At 40.5% G+C, this 19434-nt stretch overlaps 1 long non-coding RNA gene across 2 annotated transcripts; it reads right to left on the bottom strand.

Moving 5' to 3' along the window:
• Window positions 1–9899: 9899 nt before the first annotated feature.
• Window positions 9900–19264, bottom strand: LOC135296724 (uncharacterized). Of its 2 annotated transcripts, none has more exons than XR_010358747.1 (4): window positions 18920–19264; window positions 18146–18226; window positions 13214–13294; window positions 9900–12460 (listed from the first exon to the last, which is right to left on the bottom strand). It is a non-coding gene; the product is annotated as an uncharacterized LOC135296724 (long non-coding RNA). The 2 variants fall into 2 exon arrangements; XR_010358746.1 differs by having other exon boundaries at window positions 19116–19264.
• Window positions 19265–19434: the final 170 nt, after the last annotated feature.

Below are 19434 nucleotides of genomic sequence, written 5' to 3'. Positions count from 1 at the left end.
CCGAGACACGCCCCTCGGCCCGCCGGGAGTTGTAGTTTCGCTCAGTTGTAGTTTTGCCGCCGGAGGCGGGATGGCGTCGCGCGGGACTACAAGCCCCAGCATGCCTTCCGAGCCGCTCTGGCGGGGCGGGGCCGGGCCGGGCTGAGCCGTCCCGGCGGCTCTCGGCGGGCGGAGATTGTCCCCGGCCTGCCCCGCATCCGTCGCCCCCCGCACGGCCCCGCTTTTCCCCGGGCAGCCCTACGTGCCCTCCCCCGCCGCGGAGGGCTGCGTCCGAGTTTGTCTTTCAGGCCGGAAGGCCGGCGCTGGAGCCCCTCATCCGTCCCGTCGGGAGGCGCGCCGCGTTCCGGGTCAGCCGGTGTAAGTGAGAGGTGGTTCCTCTCCCACCCGCCCGGAGCGCTCGGCTGCCCCGGTGCTGGGCCAGCGCTGCTGTCCGCGCTTCTCGGCTGTGCCAAGGCTTCACTGCTCCACCGGCGGCATCCATATGCTCCATTCTGCTGCTGGAATCACAGAGCCAGCTAGGTTGGAAAAGACCTTTGAGATCATCACGTCCATAACACCATCTTGTCAACGGGACTGTGGCACTAAGTGCCACATCCAGTCTTACCTTAGAAACACTTCTAGGGATGGTGACTCCACCACCTCCATGGGCAGTCCATTCCAACGTTCAGTCACCCTTTCTGTGAAGAACTTCTTCCAAATGTCCAACCTAAACTTCCCTTGGGGCAGCTTAAGACTGTGTCCTCATGTCCTATTGCTGGATGCCTGAGAGAAGAGACCGACCTCCACCTGGCTAGAATCTCCTTTCAGGTTTTTGTAGGGAGTGATAGGGTCTCCCCTGAGCCTCCTCTTTTCCAGGCTAAGGTATGAGCCGCAAAGGGAAAGCTTTCCTATAAATGCCACCCTGCACCAAGCCCTTCTCACATGGGCACTGGTGGCAGGGCTGCCTGCAGAAAGCCCAGGGAGGCTTCCCACAGTTAAGGCAGAACCACTGTCAAAGCTGCTTGCTGTTGTTTCTGCCTAGTACGTTCTCCATGTCCATCCAAAGAAGAGCTATGAAGATGGTGATGGGTCTGGAGCACCTTATGATGAGCAACTGAAGGAGCAGGGGTTGTTCAGCCTGGAGAAAAGGGGGCTTGGGGAGAGTTCACTGCTCTCTGTAACTACCTAAAAGGAGGTTGTAGCCAGGTGGGGTTGGTTTCTCTCAACTCCTAAGTAACAAGCAACAGGACAAAAGGAAATGGCCTCAAGTTGTGCCAGGGAAGGTTTAGGTTGGATATTAGGAAACATTCTGCACTAGGAATATAGTCAAGCATTGGAACAAGCTGTCCAGGGAAGTGATGGAATCACCGCTGACTGTAGATGTGGTGCTTTGGGTCATGGTGGATTTAGCAGTGCCAGTTTTACAGTTGAACTCAATGATCTTAAAAGTCTTTTCCAAACTAAATGAGTCTATAATTTTATGATGTGTAATGGGTAAGCAGGCATAAACCAGTGCTAACAAAGATGCACTTTGATTCATCTTTTACAGTTTTGCAATTTACTAGCAGAGCTGTGTAAGCTATAGAGAATGGACTAGTTTGGGACGTGTGGTAGGAATCAATACAGTTCAGAAAAGCCACAACAAGCAAACTGAGCAAACTTTTCATAAAAGTTGAGAAAAAAAGTTGATTACAATCACCTGCATCTCTCATGGCTGAATGTTGTCCTAGGAGAGACAGCAAAACCACGTAAGGATGCAGCTGAGTTCTCAGGCAATGTGTTTTCTGTTTTCATAATTTCATTTTGGATTTTGAAATTGAATATTTATCCCTTTAATACAATAAACTAATTCTTTATCCATAAACAGTGCCTGATAACAAAGGGACTGTGGAACAGGCTGGCCAGCACTGGGTGACTTCCCCTTCCTTGGAGGAAATGAATTACTTTGGTAACCGAATTACAGAATGCCTGGTAGACACTCTCCTGGTGATTCTACAATCCATTTTATTGATACACAGAAATAATTTTGGCAATGTTAATGACACATGGGAAAAATATGGGGGGTGTCTCCCTCTGCAAGGTGTAAAGAAGTAGGCCTTTGGCAGCGGGAAGTAAAAATAGCTTCTGATATCATTTCTCATGAAAATGCATTTGGCATCCTTTTCCACACATATAATAGATGCTGCTACATTATTCCTTCCCATCTCCTCCTCCTCTTGTAGTGCCTGTTGTCAACAGTTTGCCTGCAATCTCATAACTTAGATATCACAGCAGTTTTTATTCTTTGAAATGGTCTTTATAAACAGCTAATAACTTTTCTTTCTTTCTTAATGAATACAGCACCTATGTATGCAGAAGGCTGCTGACAGATTTTTTTTGGTTCACTGACAAGCATTTTTAGTCTTCATCAGGTTTCTATTAGCATATTGCTGGAGCTCTGTCTTCAGTGCTTTGACAATATTAATGACTGTATCATGTCAAATGGCACTGTTCTCTCCTGAGATTACGGAATATTTTAGACATTCACAAATAGAGCTAATGGTTTATGCAAAAATGCCATTGTTGGCTTATCTTCACAGGTAGCACTCAGGCTAATTTCAGAAACACTCTTCAAAAGCGAAACACTTGTAAACAATACCAGCACCTCATTCAAGCTGCTGTCTCATGCCACAGTCTTTCCTTGGGTTTTAAGGCATTGCAGTTGAGAAGTGTACTCAGGCATATTAACTGAGAGAAATACATAAAGGAATTTGAGGAGTGCCAGAAAGAATAATTCTAAAAGTCAAACTCAGAGAACAAACACACTTTTATTTTCAATAGTGAATCTATTTTGATTCTAGCAGGATCATCCAGTCCTACACATTGTACTTTTCGCAATAGCCTATTTTAGTCCCTAATCAGTACTTGTGTTGCATTGGAATTTAAAGTGTTAATCATATCTTTTACATCAATACCTCTTTGAAGTTTTTTTTCAAAACAATTTGAAAACTCCTGTACAAAAAGCACAAAATATAGTGATATTTCACATGATTCAACATTATCCCTCAAAGTATTTATTGTTTATTTATTCACGTTAATTAAAATTGGTTTGAGACACTAAATAGTTGAAATCTTACAGTAGGTATGACAAATATTCTCCTTTCAAAAATCTTTGTAGGTTCAAGTGTTGCAGTATGTACTCTTCTGATTTCTTAGCTATGACTCAGGTTGATCTCATGCAAAAGATTAGTATGATGCAGCAATGTTACCTAGCTTAAAAGAAACCAAGACAGACTATCTTTATGTTTGGAAAATGCTAATGAAAAAGCTATTGCTGCTGAAAATTCCTGTCTCTTAACCTGTCTACAGTGTGGAGGTGTCACAAGGGCAAGTCTTGAAACAAGAGGGAAGCTAATTTGCTCTGATGACATGTCACCTTACATATATAGAATATCTGTTAGCATGCTTCTTGCTAGAATCTGCTTGAATGTATTGGAAGCAGTATCAGGAAAAGTATTTAAGTGATTGAATAAACACAAACCAGCAAACTGCAGCATTTTGGACATAGGGTCTCTGTACACCGTATATCCGACACTGCCAAATTGCTTTTTGCTTCCAATCAAAAAAGGGGGCTTTTATAAACAAATATGTAAAACACTTCAAGTGTCAAATATTGAACTGAAAGTCCTGCTATTCTTACAGATAGAAAGTAAGTTAGGCACTGCTGTGGACACTTTTTATAGGCACATTTTCGACACCCTTCACAATTAATTTTGAAAAATAAATGAAAAAAATTCAAACAAAGTAACAATAAAACCATTACCATGCAAGACACTGACAGTGTCGTGCACATTCCGTACTTGCTGAATGCTGTGGTACATCGTACATGCCAGTTTACAATGTTAAGAGAAAATAATCCTAAGAGTTTTCTATGTACTTGGTTTTCTGACCAAATATTTTTCTCCTTTTTCTCTGCTGTTTTTCAGAAGTTACCTCTCCCTGCCATCATTTTAGAGTCTTAACAACTATTCATTTTGTGAAAATACTTAATTTCTTTGAAAAAGGTTTTGTTCAAACTAGAAATAATACATTTCATAGAAGCTGGCAGGATGGCAGGAACACAGTGAGAATGCACATCAAAATCTCTCTAAAGAATAAAAAATTAGGGGTTTTAGGTCCAAAAAGCTGTTAAGTGTCTCTTAAGTCTTGCTTTTGAAAGACCATGACTGTCATTTATTGTTCAGCCTTCTAACAAAATCCAACATATATTACTTCTTTGCAGTGTATGAGTTTAGAAGGCAAGATAAGGTAACAGAGCTTTTTCATTGCAAGTTCTGGAGACCAGAATCAATTTTTGTATTTACATTTATCCACTGTATGTTGAAACCATATCTCTTGATTGGGGTGGCTTTTTTTCCCCCCTGTTTCCAAGCATTAAAAACACAGTTGTTTGTAAGTGAAAAATCTGAAATTGCCTAATCATATAAAGTCTGAAATATTTTGGTAGTTTTTCAACTTCTGACTTTGGCCTTCTACCATACAACTTCATTGCTTTGGACAGAAATCAGAATTGATGGATATTTAAATTTATTCCAGCAGAATAAAATGAGAACTCTTCTTTAAATGCAGTTAAAATCCATAAGTTTTTGGAATTGGCCATGCTTCCCTGATCAATGACTGTTTCCAAAGATGAAGGCAGACAGCCTCAAAATCTTACAAATTCAACTGAAAAAATAAAGATGAGCATTGCATGAAGTTGTCAGTGTGGTATTTTAAGCCTATTGAACATTTTGTCTTGCTCTAAAGTGACTGAAGGGAAAAAAAAATTTGTCATTCTGGGAGGCTGACACAGAACATGAGCCAGCCAAAAGAAAGGGCCAAGAAAGTGCAGTTACATGAGGAAAACCCCCACATTTCCCAGTGTTACCAGTCACACTGAAAGTTCCCTCACTGGAGCCAGGAAATAATTTTCCTTAGTCTTCCATCATGTGTTAGTAGAATACACTGCACAAAGAGTGGAGTGAATTACAGTTTCTTTGCTGCTTTGCTTCTCTGTGAAGAGCCTTATAGACACAGAACAGCATCGTTTATTAAGTCAGTACTGTACAGAAATTTCCAATATCCTAAGCCCATTTCATCAAACCAGTTGTTTTTTTTTTTTTTTCCAGTGGGCTTCCTCTTTAAAACATATTTATATTTATTTTTTTTCTTTAGGAATATGTATGGGAAATGAACGTAGCACTTCAGAGAAATAAGAAATGATGATGGGTCACACCTATCTGTACTCCTTACCGCACACCTGCTTTTCAGTTTCTGGCTGTTTTCTGGCTGTTTCCAGCTCCCTCCTGTTGAGCCAGGTCTCATTCTTTGCGTTCTGTGCAATTAATGTAAAGACAAGTGTCAGTGTGGGCAGTGGATGAAGCAAGCTGGATTTCCTCTTCCCATCACAGCTGCCCGGCTGAGCCCCACGATCCGCTCCCCGTGTGACGCCAGCACCGCGCACTGTGGCTAACAGGAGCCTGGCCACAGGCTGCCCAGGGACACCTGGCTGCCACCACAGGACCAAAAGTGAAGTGACAAAAGATGGGCGAGTGCTGAGCAGAGCTCGCAGCTCACCAGCACCAAGGGAGGACAGCCTCTCTCACTCCACATTTCCTTGCACCTGAGCCTGCAGTGAAGGGTGGCTGTTGCCCTGTCCTTTCCTCAGACCCTTTCACCCTCTCCCTTGCAGTGTCACCAGAGCTTATCAGATGTTTTGCAGAGCTGTCTCAGTACAAGAATATCAGCAGAATTTTAAAAAATCCCAAACTATTCACTTTTTTCCTTTTTCAGCAAATTCATTTTCTGCTGCTTTAACATGCTGAAATGACTTGGCAAAGGACGTGACAAAGCATGACAAAGGACTGCAACAAGGGAGGGGCAGGAACAGAATGCCCAAGGAAAGGGAAGTGAAAGAAAATAGAGCTTTCCTCTTGAAAAAAAATATCTGTTATATAAAATTGAATATATATAAAGCAAAGGGGCAGAGAGTAGGACTGTAGGCAGCAGCTGGATTGGTCTAGGCTGCCACTGAACTTCAGGCTCAACCAGATGTACTCATGGAGGCATTCCATAGGATGCAAGAGCTGGCAAAGGACACAAGATAAAGCTTAAAGACAGAAAAGGAAGGGAAAGCAGGCCCTTGCATCCCGTAGTGACGGGCTGTTAGATAAGCCAGCTCATCATGACTGTCCTGGGGTGGTAGTGCATCACACCCAAGTACTTTAAAAAGCATTGGCATCAATTTGTCTTTCTTTCATTGATTTTCTAGAAACTTTTAAAAAATATAGTTAAACTTGAAGCCTCTTCTCTCTTTTCCATTCTGCTGAGCAAGTTTTAACTTATTCTCTGTGAAGAGAAGTCCGACTGACACTTAAAACAATTGCCTAAGTGTGTTCCCATAGGAAACAAAACAAAGAACACACCTACAAAGGGTCACACAGTTAAAAGGATGGTGTCAGCTACAATTACTTTAATTAACTAATTAATGTAGTAAAAATGTTTTGATACTGTTCTTTAACTAGTATCTCCTGTTTAAAAAAATATCCCTTTTACAGGTTTTCTTTTTCCCTCCTATTTCCTGCTTGAGGCTATAGAAGGAACTGTACTTCTGGTTGACAAAACAATTGAAAATATGCTCCAGTTTATCTCATATACAACCTTTTTTGCCCCCCTCTGTGTATATTTCCTCGTGCCTCTTCCTTCTCTTCTCTGCTGCCTCAGTAAACACCCACTCACAGTGCTGTGGGAAAGTAGGAACTTATGCTTTGCTGTGGAGTGCAAGAAAGTGACTCCATCCAGCTTATGTGGGAGCATGACACTCGTTTTGAGAAAAGCCTTCTTCATAAAGTAGTTGTGGGCTGTTTCACTGTTTTGGACTACACATTTTGAGCATTTACAGAAGAACCATCCATTGCTGTCAGAACACATCCATGATGTCTTATACGGATTAACACAAAATACATAGAAGGTTTTCTGGAAGAATCAGGCAATTAGAGACTTCTGTGAATCCCAGAGTGGGGCTACCTGCATCATTAAACACTTAACTAGGCCATCTCAAAATGGAGCTAACTACTTGTGAAAATCTCTCCATTGTCACATTCAGCATCATTAACGGGGAAGATTTAGTATTATATCATTGCTTTTCTCTTGAGCCTTTCTTTTCTTTCCCTTCTCTGCCTTCCACTTGGTTTTGTGAATATTTGAGACCTGCCCTCCCTGACTGTATATACTTTATCTCAGCTAACAGCACTGTTGGTCTGGGGTTTCATACCAACCCCTCTTTCCCACCTTCCTAACATAAAACAATGAGTAAAAAGAATAAGGAGGAACAGGTAATTTTACACCTCTCAGAGCTATTGTTTTTGGAAGAATAAGCCAGGACTGCTGCTCAGGGGTGCAGCACTGCAATGATTGAATTAATTTCAAATTTGGAAAGCCTGAGTTCCTTCCCTTCCCCCTCACGAAACTAATAAAAAAATTAGTTCATTTACTTGGTAATTTATACTCTGTGGAATCTGAATATTCAATGAGCTCTGTATACAAAGGACTAGATATGACTCATGAATCATATGGCTGACAACACTGCAGTAGAGAAAGGAAGTCTGACAATCAACAGAAATGTGATACTGATCATACACAAATGTGGTCAGAGGCATAAAACAAAAACTTTTTTTTCTATTTTTGTTCATGTATTTACTATAGTGATCATTCTGATATTTCTGTGAACACTTAATTGGATGGACTTTGTTGAGAAGTGTGTGCCCGACTAGGTACATGTTTATGGAAGCAGAATTTTAGCAATTACTTCTCCTACTAGTACATCTTCTAATGGAAATCTGATTTTCACTTAATAAATGTATATTTCATATTGAAATCAACATAATGGCTCCCTTTTAAGAGTTCTCAGAAGTTTGTCTTCTTCAAATTGTCCATGTGGGTGTCATTAGACCTATTTCTATTTTTTCCTGTAATATTTATTAACCTTAATTATTTTAACCAATAATTATCCTTTAAAAAATTCAGGAATTTATTATAAGTAAAGCTAGGGGATTATTCATATGGTCAAAATAATGTTTTGGCCAAGGTTCTGAGAATGATTGTAAATACTTAAGAACATATGCTTTTTACACCATAATAGGAGAACAAGTTTATAAATCTGATTTTTTGTAGAGTTAGTTTAATCTAACTCTAGTGCTAATCTATTAGCATTCATCTAAATTAATTCTGATGAGCAAATGGCAGTCTGGAGTATAATTACATTTTAAACCAATAAAACTGTAACCAGCAAATCCAGGAAAACTATTCAGAATTCTACAGAAAATTATTCATGCAATAAATAATATGCAAAGATTAGTCTTGGAGGCATTCCGAATTGGTCTGTTTTATTTGATTAAGAGAAGTGTAGGTCCAGAATACCAGAGGGAATAAAACAGGAAAAAAAAATTAACATTGAGATACAAACATAAATATTTATATGCAAAAATGATTAAGTGGGGTTTCATATAGAAGAATGAAGTCTTCTTCCAGGAGGACTGAGAGTCCTTCATGTAAACAGCATCAGCCCTTGATGCCTCAGAGATGATGAATACTTGGTAAAGTTGATGGCTGAATCTTCAGGTGGCTACTCAGAGCTGAGGACTAGGGACAGAGGACATCAACAGCAGAAAAGCCTGGTGTTCACTGCCCATGGGAGAAACTGCAGGTGGATTTTTAGGGACTCAGAAGGAACACCTTGTGAGGGGAAATAATCTTTAAGAACTTGATTTTTTTTTCCACTTCTGAAGATAACTGCAATTAGGAAGATTTCTTCCACAGAGAAACTCTAACAAAAAGCAAATAACTGGTGGCCTGAAGGGGCAGCTCACGGGGATTTATGAGAACCCAATTTAACTTCCCTTTTTTTTGTGATTCTCTTCATCCAAGCCATCTGGCGCAGAGTAGCTTTTGGCACACAGGTCAAAGCTAGGGCTTTCCTAGCGGACTGGCTCCACTAGGAGAGCCCTAGCTGGGCTGGCTTTCTTCACACTCAGAGCTTATTTTAGTGCAAAATCCATCCCACGCTGTTTTTATCTGCATGCCACAGCCCTGCCTGTCATGCATGATGCACAACGCTCAGCAATTGTCTGCTCTGACCGCAGTCCCTAACCACAGCATGTTGCTCACAACAAGCCTAGCGCACACCCGTCACCTTTGTGCAGCCTACACTACAAACACACCCCACCTCCTGGCATTCTGCTTTGCTTGCTGGCTGCCACTCTGCCTGCTCCTTGTGCAACAGCTCAAGAAATCATGACAGCATCTCAGGCCTCTCCTCAGCCTGCCTGAGCCAGATAAGCCAACTCCAGATATCACATCTCAATACCTTGGAAGAGCTTCTAGACTTATATGAAATACATTTTTTTCAGTAACTTCATCACTTATGAGGTTTTGCATCTTAAAGATTAACATTCCCTGTGGCACCATGTTATGGTCTGTATTTGGAACAGGCAGCAGATAATCAAAAGCTCTCTGCATGCCAGATGCCTGTCTCAGAGTTAGCACCTGCCATTCAGCAGGAACTGGAATTCTGGGCAGCCATGCATATTCAGGAGGCATCTAGTACAGATGAGCTTCAGCAAATCCAAGGGTCTGTTTTCAGTCAAGATCTTCAAAGCCATTTTCCACAGCTTATATCCCTACATAATCTTCAGCAACAGTGAAAATATTGATAGCTCTTGCCCAGTGTGGACTCCTCCATTGCAGAGAACAAAAGACAGGATTCACATTCCCACAGGATATGTCTATGCAGTTCTTACAACTACACCGAAGAGAAAAAATATCAGTCATTGTCAACTGTCTACTCTTCCAGAGTGGGTAGCTCTCTCTCCCCCACTGCAGAACCTCAGCTTCTGCAAAGCTGGAGAACTTGTGTTTATTTCAGGCATTGCTGGTTTTTTTTTATCTTGGATGAAGTGTCCATACCCAACCAACCTGCACACATGCTGTGTTGTGAAGGACTGTGCACTCAGCTTGTTGACTACGTGGATTGCCAGGATTCATGGAATGTCAATTTTCTAGATTCTGTGAGAATCCCTATGACTGGATACTTCCCACACCATTTCTGTATGCAGGGTTTGGTGAACCCTTCAATGTGGAATAGCCTGGTAAAATGATGTCTTTCAGTCTGTCTATATCTATCTCAGCAGTGCTGCTGCCTCTAGGGAATTCTAAGCCCTGGGATGGTAGGCAAATATGTGCTAGCAACAACACAGCCTCATAAGCACCCCCTGGATCTGCAGGGCAAGAAAGGAATTACTTTATTGAATGTTCTTTCCAACCAGTGCTTACAGGGCACAATTGTTCTCTTCATCTCTTCATACATAACCAAAAAAATATACTCATTTCTTTCCTTCCTCTGCACCTCCTCAAGAAGACAAATACAAGTTTCCTCTCCATACAAAAGACAAAAAAAAAAAAAAAAGAAACCAATCCTCCCACATCCTTTCCCACCTCCTTCCAAACTCATGAAAACCACCAGTTTATCTCTTCTCTCCACCAACCTACCAGAAGGATACAGCTCCCCATCTTCTTACACTTGGTAAGATTAGCTCCTCCCCTGCCTCTGAGGAGTTGGACTGCTCTTTTTGAAGGTCAGTGATCAGGCCTGTACCTTGAAAGGCTCACCCAAAAACAAAACCCAAACTCTTTTGGGCAGATCAGCTGTATCTCACCGCTTTGTTCCTGCTCCATATCCCTGCCAGATGTGGGAGGCAGCCCACATTCCCTACTGTCCCTCTCCAGGAGGCCAGCCATGGAGCTGAGATGAAGGAAGAAAACACCTGCCTTCAAACACTTCACTCAAAATGGATGGCAAGCAGAAAACTTTAAATTATAAAAACATGTTGTACAATACATGTAGATCTAAGTACTTCCCACAAGTAGAAAAACTCATCATAATTAACCCCCTTGAATTAAATAAACCCAGGTGCTTATGTCTTAAGTCTCCATCTAGTGTTGCTATGCAGAGACCACTTCAGAAAAGACTGGATTTTGCCACCATGGATAAGGGGTGCTCAGGCTGGAAGCTACTTGGGCTGGTTCTGTTGCTTGATGGACTGACAGAACCCACACGGCTCCTCCTTGGATGGGGTTCAAGAGGGTGAAAGTCGTTGTTAAAAGGGGAAGGTGCAAAACCAGATTTTGAATAAACACTCCATGGTATTTGACTAGCAGCCAAAGCCACCAGCAGTGCAGAAGAATGTCCTCTATAGTCACTCAAATTTCTCTTACCGGGAGTGAGAGGACATCACTACTGCATGGTTTGAAGATAGAAATACATCTGGTGGGGAAATAACTCTCTCATGCTCGGTGAGGATTCAAACCAAGTTTTTGTCACAATGGCATACAATTTCCTGTTTTGAAGGAAAGGAAATCTTCACGTTTCCTTCAAAAGAGGAAGGAATTCACTGGAGTGACAAAAGATGTTGTCCAGATCTTGAAAAATGCAATTAAAATAAAATCAAAGAGAAAAGGTGTGATTTCTAAAAATCATGAAAATAAGACTACTCTTTGAAAATTCTCTCTTTGAGAGAGCATACTCTTTTTTCAGTAATAATAAGAAGGGGAATACTAATTTTTAATGGTAAGGATTTTGAATTTTGAATATTTCCACACTCTTTTGAGCTTTAATTAAAAGTTGGTACAATTTATAATTTTGTAAGTAAAAAAGCAAAGTTCCTTCCATGCTTAGGAATGCTATTGCTCTGTATTATTCTTTATATAATAAACTATTTGAAATTAATTGTATCAGCGGAACACACTACATTGTTGTTTTAACATTTGGGAAAGCAAAATAAATTGTATTGACCAACAAAGATCTCCTTAAAATCTGAGACAGCTTAGCTCACTGGAAGAACACTGAGAAATTGTGCTTGTAGCTGCCACTGTTTTGGAAGGCCTGCTGGATCCAGTGTTAGTGATGTACTGCTTGGAATGAACACAAATTAGATCACAACATACATCACAGGGGTCCATCATCTGCATGGCCAAATGCCACTTTTATGCCCTCCAAAAGCATTTGTTGTCAGATAATTTTATCTTGTCTTTGTCCACCCACATGTCACAACCCTGGTGTTTATAAAGTTCAGAATTATATTTTCTGTCAAAGATGAAATTAGGAAGGCTCTCTTCAGTTGCTGCTTCGTGTCTTCTTCATATCAGACAGAAATACCCTTTTTTGTCAGTTCAAGGGACCACAATTCTTCACCCACCTGAAGAGGAAGTGAGAAAAGAAAAGAGAGAGCAAGGGAGCTTTCCTCCACACCTGTAAGTTTCTGTGGCTTCTTCTAAGCTGAAAGCATTTTAAATGTCAGATGTTAATCAGGAACTCTAGGCTGCTTAGTAGCATCTGTGCCTCCTGGTTCTACCAAGTTGATCTTCCAGGTTCAGTTGATCTTTCATGTCTTCCAAGGACTCATATCCTCTGTAACAGGGCAAACCATCCATGTTTGCCCAGTGGGACATTACATTTAATAAAATCTGTGTGATAAACATCCATGCAACATACATACACATGTACAAACCCCATATCCCCAGGCACAGACAGAGCAATGACCCCATCTGACCTTCCAAACCTGTCAACTTTTCATGGGGCTGATAAAGCAACCTTGTGAGCTACCTCCTGACCCAATGGTTTATTATAAGATCAGAGCCATAGTTTAAACCAGGTATCAATTTTGCCATAAGCAACAATGCTCATACTTTCAGTTCCGTGAATGTGACAGAGTGTTCTTAAATGCAGTATTCCCATTTCTTTCTCTAGTCCTCTCATTTCTAGAGCACCAAAAGTGCCATCCAATGAACAGAGAAGGAGAGAAGAAGTCAGCTGTTAGCTTGAAGTTCTATTTTGGCTCTAAAATCAAAGACCTCTTTAAAGCCTAATAGAATTATAGACTCAAGTCTACCATTAATAGCATGCATGGCGCCAGCGTAATAAGAAATGGAAATACATTGCCCAAGAAGGATTTATGAAGTCCAGTAATTCATGTCAGAGTTTCCACAATATTGTGATTCTCAAAAAGTCTCAGGTCCAACTAACTAACAGTGCTCAGTTAGACATTGATCCTTTAATGAATGCGTGCACTTTACTGATTTTATTTTGGCAAAGTTACAAGTGTGGAAGCAAGAGAGAGAGAGAAAGAAAAAGTGCAGTAAAATATTCAGCGATATTTCTAACCTGCTTTGTATGTAGTGTTTTTAAGATATTAATTTCATCTTTCCATCCTCTGGGATGAATGACTATGGAGCATGTAAATTTCTGAAAAAAATGCACAAATTTTAATATTGAGTTCAGCAGATTATATAAAAAATAGATATGAAGAAGCAAAAATCAGATTTAAGGATCATTTCAATAACAGGCTTTACTTCAGATCCATAATACACATAATCTATAAAAATAATGCATAAAAAATATTAGTTAGCCTATTTTTGACCATTTGTGTCTCTGTAGTGCTATTCCAAGTGAGCCTACTGATTTTTTTTTTTAAACAGTGTACTTTTAGTTTTAATGGTTCAGCTCTTCTTCAATCATCAATAGGGAGCCTTGTTACCATGGTGACAGACAGATGGATTAATGCAATGTTTAGGGAGATACATGAGTGCCAAATTTTGATATATATAGTAAGCTGTAATGTACTGCATACACAAGAGCTGCACACATGCAGAAAAATTCAGGAATGGTCTTCCATATGCACAGAGTGTCTTGACACAATATTCCCACCATCTTCTGCCAGAAAGTGGCCATCTATCTCCCACTTTATGCTCTTGAAAAATACCTATCCTGTTGGAGTCACAGACTCCAGCTGCTCTGGAAACTTAAACTCAACATCTGATGAGGCCTGTTGGAAAGGGCCTGACATGTTGGCTGCATGTACTAGGCCATGAAGCTGCTGGTCATCAGAAAGTGACTATAATCCACTCCTTGAAATGCAGCCTGACATCTTCAGCTGACACCTTTCCATTCGCCTGTTTACTTTATTCACTGCAGGTCTCAATAATGAGAAAGAAATGTGAGATACACAAAAATCTTTGGGTTTTTGCAGAGCACAAACAGATTGCATGTGGAGTAATCCTTCTTAAAACTTTCACACTTCCTTTACTTTTAAACCTTTAATGACCTGCACCTTCCTCACCCATCTCACTCCCTTCCCTAGAGCTGCTAATGAGCTTTCCTGTTTTCAAAGTATTAGATTAGCGGTTCATGTCTCGCAAACACCCTCAGACGGAGATGAAATTAATACAGGAAGAAAACGTGTGACAGTCATGCTATGAATTCCTGTCATTCAGACTGTGAATACCCTATGCTCATAGAACTAGGAAATTATGCTAGTTGCATAGCTTTATTTTTATTATATTTTGCTTTATTTGCTTGAATCATTCTGTCATTGCCAAATATCTTCAATGCAGAAACCTATCATAAGATGCTGAAAAGTCAAGTAATTTTAAAAGACAATTTGACCTACCAAGTAAAATTCTGGCACAAACTTGGTGCTCTTAAAAATATTTTAGATGTGAAATCAGAAGTGCTTTATCCAGAGGACAATATTAATTTATGTAACAAGACTAATTTAATTAGAAATGTTTTCCATCCGTCTACACAGAGTGATAATTATAATTCATCAGGAACCTAGCCTAATACCAGCTCTCCTTCCAGGCCTTTTTAAATTGTAATATTAAACTATACCAATTAAGCTCTGTGAATGACTGTGAAAAGGGCCTTTGGATATAATTGCACTGAGGCCAATTAGGAAAAATATACATCACATATTCCTGACAATTAATTCTACAGTTGGCTTTCTCAGCAGGTGACATACTACTAACACACACAAGTCAAATTTATAGTGGCCACCTCCCTACAATAAATGAAATGCTAGTCCAGTTTCTTCCTCTGCAGCACACACCACTGTTGCGGGTCCCCAAACTGGTGTCACTGGCCATATGAGCATGGCCAGTGGCACAGGGTGGGCACAGCAGCGTTCCCACAGGCTCATGCCACGCAGCAGCTTCTAAGGGGCCCTCTGCTGCCTTACAGTAGTGCGTGCCAAAAGCACATCCCTCCCACCCTGCAGCCACAGTGGTGTGGGGTCTTCCATCACAGCCAAGCTTGAAATTGCCCTTGCCCATCAACGTATTTGTGAAGGAGTCAAACCAGACACCCAAGTCGGTGCAAACTCCTTCCCAAAGCAGGCTCAAGCTGTGTGCTCAGCTTTATCCTCATGAAGTCTTCCTTGAAAAGAAACTGTACAATCTCTCCAGGCATTCTGATCTCAGCCTGACTGTCTTTGTGGGAACCTGTTTGAGTCACCCAAAAAGTCATCTCCTAGAGCCACAGCAGGTAACACACAGAATGGACAACTCTGTCTATTGGACTGTCACTGAGAGAAACCTCCTTTGTCTTACCACAATTTTGGAAGTTTCTAGTTGTGGCCACATGAGCCAGGAGCAGATTTTCTCAGTAGAAATCCTGCTCCCAATCTGTCACCCAGCAGAAGCTGGTCAGATGGTCTGGTGGTTCAGGATCCTGCTGCTAATCTCAGGTTGCAGCATTCCAGTAAGAGGGGCTGAGACACAAGTACCAGGCCATGCTCTAGTGACACCATGGAAATAGTAATTAATTTTTGCTGTTTCATTTTTTTTTAAATTCAATCAGAAATACTTTTTTTTTTTTTTTCTGGACAACAGTAGAGGTCTTTCTAATATGGTACAGCAAAGTAACTATTAAAAGTTCTATGATGAAACACATACTAAGATCACTAAAGATGTGGTACCCAGTGAAATTCAAAAACAACTTGTAAATATATTTGCTAGGTCATTAAAGACAGTAGGAATACTACAGGAATTGGGAAGGGATCTGTGATTTTCCTCTCTAGTAAACATGGGCAAAGACAAACAGATATAGGCATATTTTACTTGACAAGAGGGAGTATTATAAAAACTGAGCAGGTAATAAAACATATAATTCAGTAAAGGATAAGAAGAGAAAACAAACAGATACAGACATATGAAAGAAGACCTTACTTAAGCATTCTCATCTCTGCAGCCCTACCTGAATTCTGTCCAAGGCATGTGACAGCCTTGATATGTTATCAACAGCTCTGAAATCTGTAGTGTGCCTCTGACCAGCCATAATGTCATCATCCCCAAATGCTAATTTGGGATTTATAACTGGAACTCTGGCCAGATTGCCAACAGGACTTTTGCCATTTACTGAAATGTGGCCAGGCTGTGGCCATAACAAACAATGCTGCTGTGGTGTCCCTGCAGCATGCCTGCACGCCCAGTCTTGTCCAAAGTTATGCCTCACATGCACTCCTGAATACCCAAACGTAGAAGTGAAATTAAGGAAGAGTGTTGCATATTCTGAAGAAGCAAACTGCAGTCTAGAGAAGTATCTCTGGGACTGGGGTAGGTGGCTGGAAATCTGGAGATCCAGCTTCTCGGCCCCTGCCTTTGCTGGAGAACCACAGCAAAACCTTGTGCAAAATGATTAATCTCCTCACCACCTCCAAAACAAAAAGTACCCCTCCATAAGTGGGGGAAGCCAGCTCAACCAGTATTTTTTATGTGTCTTTTGGTTCTCCAGTGCAAGGCTCTTCTTACAATTGTGAGTACATTTGACAAATGAGCACTGCCTTTTGTCAGTATTTCTGTAATTAAAGTCTACACATCTTTATTCAGTGACCAGATTTTTGCTGTAGTGAGACGAGAGATCTGAGGACAGACTCTCAACATGGGAATTTCAGCCACCAGATCCTCAGGAGATACACAACAGTAACCAGCTAATTATAAAAACAGAGGTTTCTGCAGAAACCAAATCACAGCTGCAGAACACTTTAATTTCTTGTCCAATAGACTAGAAAATTGTTTGGAAATATGTAACTGTTTTCTTCATGCCCCTGCCTGCACACAGTGCTGATGCTGCATGGTGCTTTCAGGAATATCAAAGCTGCCATAAATAGAGGAAATGACCCCAGTGAGTCAGGCAGAGAATAAAACTCAGCTCTCCTGAGAGCCAAAGGGCAGCTCAACTGCTGCATTTTTCTCTCTTTCCAAAACCAGTGTTCAGCTCTTTCCCAAGTTCTTTTCCATAATCCAGTTCAGTTACTGAACATGTCAGTTTAACCAGTATTCAAATCAACCTCCTCTATGTTTTGAATTAGATTTTCAAACTCCAAACAGGATTCTGGTGACAACATTATTTTGCAGTGGCACTCAAGACTTTTGGCTAAATCAGACAGATAACTTAGTGAACATAACGAATTACTGCCTTTAGTAAGTTCCAGCCAGCTTATCAGCTAGCTTCTTTGCCTCTGAACACCTAAATTGCAAGCTTGGTGCTCAAGTGGATCTCACTGTTAGTGGAGATGGCCAGGTACCACTGTGCAGCCCTGCACTGGAGAGGAAGGAGAGCAGCAGACACACAGGCCAGGACTGAAATATCTCACAGCATTACATTAAGAAGTTTGCACACTGGGGTTCTATTTCTTCATAGAGCTGCTTATTGGCAGCAATGCCGCGTGTTTGCAAGGGTTATAAAAATCTCTTAGGGAATATATTTATGCTAACTTGTGTCTTTGGTTTTATTTTAAAATTTATTTTCTTCCTTGTGCTCTTGCTTACCCTCCACACTCCTCCCTCGCCAATACTGTACAAAAATATGAACGCCCATAGGAGAGGCACCATGTTACCAATTTTTTGTTAAAACCCAGGGGTTGTTATGAAATTCCTAACCATAACATCAGAATCACAAGAGCAGATTTACACATCCTTTGAAGTGGAACACATTGGTTCCCTCTCACTGTCTGCTTTTGGCTTACTAAGGTTTTTGCAATAAAAAGGAAAAAAAAGCATTCTATTATATTCAGTTATACAACAAGAAGAGATTAATACTGTAACCTAAATGAACACAATTCTGCTGAATATCTCTTGGGTATTTAAAGCAAGTAGAATTTACAACACTAAGAATTTTAAGTTATTCAGAGTGGATTTCGTGGTCTTTATGCTCCACTTTCAGCCTCTGTGAAAGATTAATAGAGACAGATCTGATCTGACTCTCTTAAATATAGATTCTTGGCATTGTTCAAACCAGGATTAAATAACACCATTATACCTTTCTCTTGTCTTTCTTCTTGGTTCTGGAAAAATTTGAAAGAAAGTGATGTCTTGATTGATGTGAACTCAAAAAACTATCCTGAGAAGAAAATATAGGATTGTTAACATCAAAGACACAAAATAATACAACAGACACAATAACCTAATTCTCTCATAGTTCAAGGATTCCTCTATCAGATGCAGTGATGATCTTGACACCAATTACAATCAAAATTACATGCATGCTCCTGGTTTAGTTTTATGCATTCTAATAAATTTAAATACTTTACATAAAAAGTAATTTCTTCTTCTCCCATTGTCACTCTGCAGTTTTTCTAAGATGTACTTCTCTAAGCTTTTCCAGGAGGTTTTGTTATTATTTGTGGCAAAGTCCAATTCTATTCCAAAGCGCAGACAGGATTTTGGGGTATTTTTTAATGGGAAAAAGAAGACTAGAGGAAAGAAGGAGTAATTTTCCTGCTGTCCAGATTAGAAAAAAAATGAGTTAGTGATGGACTCTCTGTGTAAAATATTGTTTAATTTACACAGCACATGGACTATTAGGAAACAGCTTTGGATTGGTTTTTAGAAGTAACATGAACAGGAAGTTTCCCAAAATACTAATTTTTTGCCTAGCAACCCAGTCCCTATAATTAGACCCTTAGATACATGCTATAAATTATGTTAAAAGATACAAAGCAGGAAGCTGGGGAAGAAACGCTTGGTTTGGATTTATTTACATTCATTGTTTATTGTTCAAGTACTGATTGTTATAACTAAAAATACACTTTACCTGTCCATACTGAATCTTAAGTTAGTTCACTGTTTGATAAAGTGATAAAATTAGGTATCACATATGAATTTATATTCATCAGCAGCTGAGAATTAGGGTGGCACAGAGATGAAAAAACCCCAATTCTATGTTCTCGTAGCGTGAAAAACGATTTACATAACTTGAAAGAACGACAATTTGGGACGAAAATACGTACTTTAAAGCAACACCGTTCTTCAAGAATTAAAGAGTGTTTTCCAGTTTTATTTGGTAAAGTCCACTACGTGGTCTGTCCCCAGGACATACAAAAACCCAAAAAACCCCCCAAAAAACAAACAAACAAACAAACAAACAAACAAACAAAAAAAAAAACCACCCCAAAATCAAAACCCTTATGAGTGTGCTAAAAAAGACTCGATTTAAAAGAGGCTTTGACAACTCCTGCGCGATTTGGGCTCTGGGGATGCTGGACGCGCCCCGAGGCCAGGAGGCTGCTCCCAAGGCGGCGGCTCGGCCCGCGATGCCGCTGGGTCCCG

This window comes from Passer domesticus, chromosome 3 (genome assembly GCF_036417665.1).
Source record: "Passer domesticus isolate bPasDom1 chromosome 3, bPasDom1.hap1, whole genome shotgun sequence".
NCBI lineage: Eukaryota > Metazoa > Chordata > Aves > Passeriformes > Passeridae > Passer > Passer domesticus.
Note: the sequence above shows the minus strand (reverse complement) of the source record. Positions and strands in the feature narration are given on the sequence as shown.